Source organism: Heptranchias perlo, chromosome 12 (assembly GCF_035084215.1).
Source record: "Heptranchias perlo isolate sHepPer1 chromosome 12, sHepPer1.hap1, whole genome shotgun sequence".
Taxonomy (NCBI): Eukaryota; Metazoa; Chordata; class Chondrichthyes; order Hexanchiformes; family Hexanchidae; genus Heptranchias; species Heptranchias perlo.
The window spans coordinates 50,682,547-50,690,732 of NC_090336.1; positions in this window are offsets into that span (position 1 = coordinate 50,682,547).

The window sequence follows — 8,186 nt, forward strand, 5'->3', positions numbered from 1 at the left end:
GAAGGTGATGAAGTATCCCCTTTGATGTCTAACAGCAGCATGATCAGCACATGGACGATTTATGATTGTCCGGAAATAATGTAACCTCGCATGGCAACCTATGCCTGGCTTATGATTGGTGTTGACCCTCGTTAAGTATGTTCCAACCCCTATTCATCTGTATAAAAACGTGTGGATTTCTGTATGTTTCTTGTTCTTGCTCTGCCAGCATAGAGGGACTCTATCAGGAGTCCAAATCAATGCTGCAGACTAAGAACCCTGCTATTAAAGTTGTGATGAACTTTAAAATGTATTCGACTTCAGTTTTTACTGAACCAGACTGAGGGGAAAGAATCCGGATCGTCAAAGCAGTCCGAGCCTGCATGCAGCAAGACCTGGACAACATCCAGGCTTGGGCTCATAAGTGGCAAGTAACATTCGCACCAGGCAATGACCATCTCCAACAAGAGAGAGTCTAACCACCTCCCCTTGACATTCAACGAATCCCCCACCATCAACATCCTGGGGGGTCACCATTGACCAGAAACTTAACTGGACCAGCCATATAAATACTGTGGCTACAAGAGCAGGTCAGAGGCTGGGTATTCTGTGGCAAGTGACTCACCTCCTGACTCCCCAAAGCGTTTCCATCATCTACAAGGCACAAGTCAGGAGTGTGATGGAATACTCTCCACTTGCCTGGATGAGTGCAGCTCCAACAACACGCAAGAAGCTCAACACCATCCAGGACAAAGCAGCCCGCTTTATTGGCACTCCCTTCACCACTGGTGCACCGTGGCTGCAGTGTGTGCCATCCACAGGATGAACTGCAGCAACTTGCCAAGGCTTCTTCGACAGCACCTCCCAAACCCGTGACCTCTACCACCTAGAAGGACAAGAGCAGCAGGTACATGGGAACAACACCACCTGCATGTTCCCCTCCAAGTGACACACCATCCCAACTTGGAAATATTAGCGATCCGTTCCTTCATCATCGCTCGGTCAAAATCCTGGAACTCCCTTCCTAACAGCACTGTGGGAGAACCTTCAGCACACGGACTGCAGCGGTTCAAGAAGGCGGCTCACCACCACTTTCTCAAGGGCAATTAGGGATGGGCAATAAATGCTGGCCTCCCAAGCGACGCCCACATCCCATGAACAAATTTTTTTAAAAATAAGGTTTAAAAGAATGATTGAGAAAGATGTAAGACAAAGACCACAGTAATAGATTGGAAAAAAGCTAATTTTGAGGGGATGAGTGGAACTAGGGAAGGTAAACTAGAAAAACATTTTGACAGAGATTGAACAGCAGTGGGAAATGTTTAAAACGGTGATCAATAGAGTTCAAGAGAAATACATTCCTTTTTTTTAAAAAAAAGCAAGAACAAATTAGCCAATAATGAAACACCATGCATGAATAAAGAGATAAGGGTAACATTGAAACTAAAGAAAAAAGCATACTCTTAAGTACATGGACAATAAAGGAGAGGATGACCAAAGGGAATATGAAGAAGTTAGGAAAGAAGCCAAAAATAAATTAGGAAAGCAAAGAGGAACTATGGAATTAAATTATCAAGGATTGTAAAAAGAAATAGTATTCTACAGACACATAAGTAACAGAGGAAAAATCAGAATAGGGATAGGGCCACTCAGGGAATGCCAAGATAAACTCCCAGGATATGACAGCAGAATGACAGAAATATTGAATAGCTACTTTGCCTCAGTATTTACCAGGGAGACTAACCAGGTGGACATGACATCAGCAGAAGAGATCAAAAAGGATTTAAAACATTTAAGATAGAAAGGGGGGAGATAATTGATAAACTAATCAAACTTAGAGTGGATAAAACCCCTGGTTTGGATGAATATTAAAAGAAGTTAGGGAGGAGATTGTGTGTGTAAAAAAGAAAATAGAAAAGTGAATAGTACCAGAGGACTGGCAGCCAGCTAATGTTGCTCTTACATTTTAAAAGGGAGATACAAGAAGTCCAGGGAACTATAGACCAATTAGCTTAATGTCGGAGGTAGGCAAGATAATGGAAATTTTACTCTCAAAATGTAATAGAAAACATCTAGACAATAAAAATATACGAAAGAACAGTCAATACAGATTTCAGAAGGGAAAGTTATGCCTGACCAACCACCTTGAATTCTTTGAAGAAGTAACACAGTAGATATGGGTAATGTAGTAGATGTAATATATTTGGATTTTCAAAAGGCTTTCACTAAGGTACTGCATTGTAGACTCGTACGCATGTAGAGTCAGGGGACAGTAGCAGAATGGATAGCAAGTTGGCTACAAAACAGAAGAGAGAGTAGGGGTTAAGGGCAGGTACTCAGACTGGCAAAAGGTGGGAAGTGGTGTTCCACAGGGATCAGTGCTGGGACCACTATTGTTCACAATTTACATTAATGATTTGGACTCAGGAGTTGGAAGTACAATTTCAAAATTTGTGGAGGACACCAAATTAATACAAAGGAGAAATGCAAGAGGACATTAATAAACTTGCAGATGGGTGTGTAATTGGCAAATGAATTTCAATATAGATAAGTGAGGTGCATTTTGGTAGGAAGAATAAGGAGGTCACACACTGCTTGGATAAGAGTCTGAATGGGATAGAGGAGCAAAGGGATCTCTGGATACAGGTACACAAATCACTGAAAGTAACGACACAGGTTGATAAGGCCATTAAAAAGGCAAACCAAGCACGGGGTCATTTCTAGAGGGATAGAATTGAAAAGCAGAGAAGCTATGTTAAACTTGTATAAAACCTTGGTTAGACCACACTTGGAATACTGTGCACAGTTCTGGTCTCCATACAATAGGAAGGATATACAGGAATTGGAGAGGGTGCAAAAAAAATTCACAAAGGTGATACTAGAGCTGAGGATATCCTTATCAGGAAAGGCTGAACAGATTGGGGCTATTTTCTGTAGAAAAGAGAAGGCTGAATGGTGATCTGATAAAGGCCTTTAAAGAAGTGTTTGACAGGGTAAACGTGGAGAAAATGTTTCCACTTGTGGGGGGAAACCAAAACTAGAGGCCATAAATACAAAATAGTCACTAATAAATCCAATAGGGAATTCAGAAGAAACTTGTTTACTCAAAGTGGTAAGAATATGGAACATGCTACCACATGGTGGTTGAGGCAAATAGCATAGATGCATTTAAGGGGAAGCTAGATAAGCACATGAGGGAGAAAGGAATAGAAAGGTATGCTCATAGGGTTAGATGAAGTAGGGAGGGAGGAGGTGCGTGTGGAGCATAAAAGCCGACACAGACCAGCTAGGCCGAATGCCCTATTTCTGTGCTATAGTTTCGATGCTACTAGGTGGCAAGCTCTCTTCAGTTACAAAGCGTTTAACTCCTTGGCTTGTTGATTGTGTTTGATCTACACAGGGAGGATGGAGCCAGTGGTGACGATGGCTGGAAAAACTGGCAGATCCTCAAAGCAGGAATATTTGTAACACTTGGGATGGCTTCAGAGCAAACCCCATCTATATCTTCTTTCTTCTCCACAACCCCCCCCGCCAGCCATGCTGTCCTGACCTTTGGGAACTAAGTTTAGCTCAATGGTCAGAATTTTAATGTATATTGCACCAATCGACCCTGTAACAACATTGTCATGTTTCAGGATTTCCGACCATCTTAGGTAGTTTGTGGCGATGGCATTTTCGAAGGGCACTGTGTGAGAAAAAGGAGCCATTGTTACGCATTTGTGATTCTATAATAGGTTGTCTCTCAAATTCCAAGTCATTGTTGACTCCCATAAACTGATCTCGCTTCTACTATGATCTGTGGAGCACCTTCAATATCTAATTAAATGGTGGAGTAATCCAGGAACTGTAACTGTAAGACCCCTCCATGTGTACTGGATACTACAATCTTGCACATGTTGCCACATACGGTCTAGCTTTTCGGAAGGCGGTCTAAAAAACTGTAGTGCGAAGAGGCCAATTTGTGAACCAACAAAGTGGTTTATTTTACATGAAATATATTAAACAGAAATATATTAAACAGAAAGCAGTCTGAAATATATCTATTGCTCCTTGTACCACAGGAAAATAAAATATGCCATTCTGCCCTGTTAATGAGCTAAACTGTTTACAAGTTAGCAGTTCTTGAACTGGCACTAATCTTTATTCTTACAGGCTGCATGCACTTGTACTGTGGAGTCTCATAGCCTCCCTCATTAGCTGGAGAGAAAGCAAGATCTCTCCTATATCTCTGGTTGTTCCAGGCATAGATTGCCCTGGACTTAATTCAAAGGTCAGACAAAGGCTGACCTCTGACCCTTCCGTAAGCACTATTTCTCAAGGTTTGGCTCGCTGAACCGTTCGTTATCACCATGAATAAGAAACCCTTCCCCTTGTGGGTGCCCACAACAACTACATTGGTTAGCTGATCCCCCTGCTGGGCACATTCTAGAATTAAAGGCACAAACTGCTATTCAAACTGTTCAATAACTTCCATTGTCTTATAACTAATATGTATGAGTAAACTGTTTTAGTAGCTATTTCATTTCCCCTTTGATAGCACATTAACATTCTTAACTATCCATTTTTCAGTACGTACTGGCTTTTTAACTGTCAAATGGAAACATATGCTGAAACTCTGGAAATGAATTCATTATAACCTGAACCTGCCTTTCTATCAGTAATATATAAATGAAACAAAAAATGCCTTCTAGACCAAAAAGGTAAAAACCCAATCAGTTATACCATGAGCACTTAACTAAGGAAAGGTAGTTAGTTGTGTGGCCATGAGTTAAGGGTCAAGGGTGCTGAAGGTGGTTACCATAGGGGAGGGAAAAGTAGATTGATTTAAGGACAGGCCTGGGGTAAGAGAGAGCTTTTAGGGTGGAGTGGTTGGGAGCAGGTAGGGACACTGAGACAACTAAGTGAATAGTTTCAATCTTCTAGCCAAAAAAGTCAATGAGCACTTTAAAGTTGGCCTTGGAGCAAAGGAAAGGAATTGCTGAAGTTGGGTTATCCTTACCCCACAGGGCAATCCTGGAATAGGAGGATGTGGGACCATAGAAAGGGAGAAGTGGTATTGCTTAAGGCTGGACAGCCAGGCCTGTTGAGTGCCAGGTCTTTGCTGCTCTAATTTGAGGGTGCAAATGTGGAAATTTAACAAGGGGAATGGTGGGTTGGAAAACTATTAGGGACTTTAAGAGAATAGTATCTAAAGTAAAGAAACTGTTGAGCAGATCAACAATGGCACCAATATTGTGGCGGGTAGAGAACTAGAGGGCATTGGAGATTAATGAGGAAGTTGGGGGTATTTTTTCCCCATAGAGATAGGGTGGTGGGATTGAAGGTCGGCAGAGAGTTGTCTTGACCGACAAAGTGATTAAAGATGGTCTCATCAGTGATCAAAATCATGGAAATGGCGAGACCTTGTGCGCTGGCGAGGTCAAAATGGTGGCGTTGGAGGAGTTGTGGGAGGAGACTAAAGGGTAGAACAGGAAGGTGGAGAAATCAGTTGAAAGGAGAATTTAGGTGAAAATTGAAATCACTGAGTGTGATGGAGTTGCTCAGTGCAGGGGCTAAGGGAGGAGAGGGGGAGAAGATTTTGGCAAGGAAATTTCTGGGGGACTTGAGAGGACAGGAGATGACAAGGACTTTGAATAGGCAGGAGGAAATTGTGATAGTGGCATCTATGATTATAAAGGGTTAAAAACTTAAAATATGGTATTTTGGAATTCTTTAGCATGCAATATTCCATCTCTTTCATACATTGCTGTACTCCATTTCAATCCAGATGTAAAATTACCTATTTTCTACAGGTATATTAATCTTTTAAAAAGGTACTGACAGAAGTTTAGCAGGGTAATGATCAGTACATTGAAAAGACCAAATATTCTAAATTAACATGCAGAAATAAAGGAAACTAGAATATTTGTTCAGTATTCCCTAAATCGAATTAACATTTGTTGCTACAAAATTGTACCAGTCCACTCAAAGGATCAAATTGTAACTTTTATACTTAATGTAAAGCTTTTTTTTCTTTGTAACTAGCCTTGCTAATCATGTATGAGTTCAGATGGTTCTAAACAGCTTTATAACTGGTTCCTGTTTCGTAAATTTTAAATGCAAGAGTATAGTTCACTTTAAGTTCTTTCATTTTTTTCTTCTTGTACAAAATGCAGCACTTTGCAATCAGTTCTGGTAAATTTCTGCAATGTGTAGTGATATATGCTGACAGTCATTTTTGAAGACTTGTATTACACAAGCCATAATGTGCCATTCTTGTTGTATAGAGACTGATCATTTACTCATGGGATTAATGTGTTCACAAGTGTTGATTTTTGTTATCATATCAGATAAATTAATATTCAAGAGTTAAATCAGGAAGAAGACATTTGTGTGAAATACAGTTTGACTGCTTTGCCACTTGAGGGCAGTATTAACATTGTGATGTGGTTTTCAGATAGAGCTAATAATTCACTCTGCCAGGCATTTTTAAACCACATATAAACCAAGTGCTGAAGAACATTTTATTAGCGTTCTAAGATTAAAGCATTTTAGCAACATGAGGGAAAAAAGTTGTGTCCAGTAATATCCCCTATAAAGTAGATGGAACTATTTGACCTCTGTGTATTAACATGCTACATGATTTTAATTGGAAAAACATAATCCACGTTTTGTCATTGTGACATGTATAAAACACTTGACTCTTCCAAAGCTGAACATTCTTTCTCCTTCCCAACGCCCCCCCCCCCGCCCCCATGACAAGAATACTGTTCGACATTGAGGTTATAAAGTCTACCCAACGCCCACATTCATTCATTTTCTTAACACAACACTAATACATAAAAATGAAACTGCTAAAATGCAATTTGATGAGCACTTAAAATGACAATAGGCTACTTTAACTTGCCAGTCTATGACAGACCATATCTTAAAGTCATTTGAATATTTGTCCTCTCAGCAAATGAATGGAGAGTAGAAACAGACTCCCATGATGCTCTAGTTATTTGCTGACTAGAAATGACAGGACTGTCATAGTACTATCACAGCTGGAGCACTGCACATTTATTTTTACTCTATAATGATCTTGTCTCTGTTTTCCATTACTCTTATTGAAATTTATAGTAAAATACAGTACAATAACTTCTGTTCAAAGTACTGCCTGTATAATTCAGGAAGTACCAACATTTCCTCATGATCACACTAAACAAATGTTGAAATGCCAAAGGGAACTTAGAATGGTTTCTTGAGAGATATAATGGTTTTAAAGATGTCAGGGAAACAATTCTTATAATGTCCTGAAAAATAGCATGTATGATCATTCAAGGTATTTCAGATCACATCTTGCGATAGAAACGACGGTTATATTTTATAAGTTCCAATAGAATCATTGAATCATAGAATATTAAAGAATAGAAATGGTCCGTGAGGCTGATGATTTTCTCCACATGAGCTGCCTAGTCTAATTGTACTCTCCTTATTCCCCATTCTAGTTTAATATTCTTTTTCAAGCAACTGCTCTTTCTAAAGAATTTATGGATTCTGCTTAAACAACAGTTTGTGGTAAAGAATTGGCAATCCTAATCAGCCTCTGTGTAAATATTTTTTGTCTTACCTCCCTTTAATTCTTTTTGTCATATCTTAGATTTGTGCCCTCTTATTACATCTTGCTGGCCAGTGGAAATAATCTATCACTATTTATCTATTCACAACTCTTGAATCTATGCTACGATTTTTCCATTGCTTTTATAATTTTCTATAATAGTGCCCAAAACTGTACATAATACTCCAACTGCAGCCTAACTAAGTTCTTTTACAAGTTCAACATTACCTCCTTGCTTTTCTATTTTATGCCTCTAAATACAAAATCCACATGCTTAGTATTTCATCCCATATAATAGACTATAGTGGATTACCAATAACTGAAGTGAGAGTAACTGGTATATAATTTCCTGGTTTATCCCTGTTTCCCCTTTTAAAGAGGGGAGTCGGATTAGCCATCCTCCAGTCCTTTGGTTCTTTAGCCAGTAATGTGACACTTATATTTCCAAGGGTGAATAATCCCTTTATTATTGAAGGGAAGGGTACATTATGAAGCAGTTTATCAGGCAGATAGTGGGTATAAATGCCAAGCCTGTCCAATACCATTAGTTTTCAGGCATCAACTTAGCATGTCAAGCTGTTTCCTTGTCACCTGTCATGTAGGCCTCTTTGGCATAATAAATGTAACT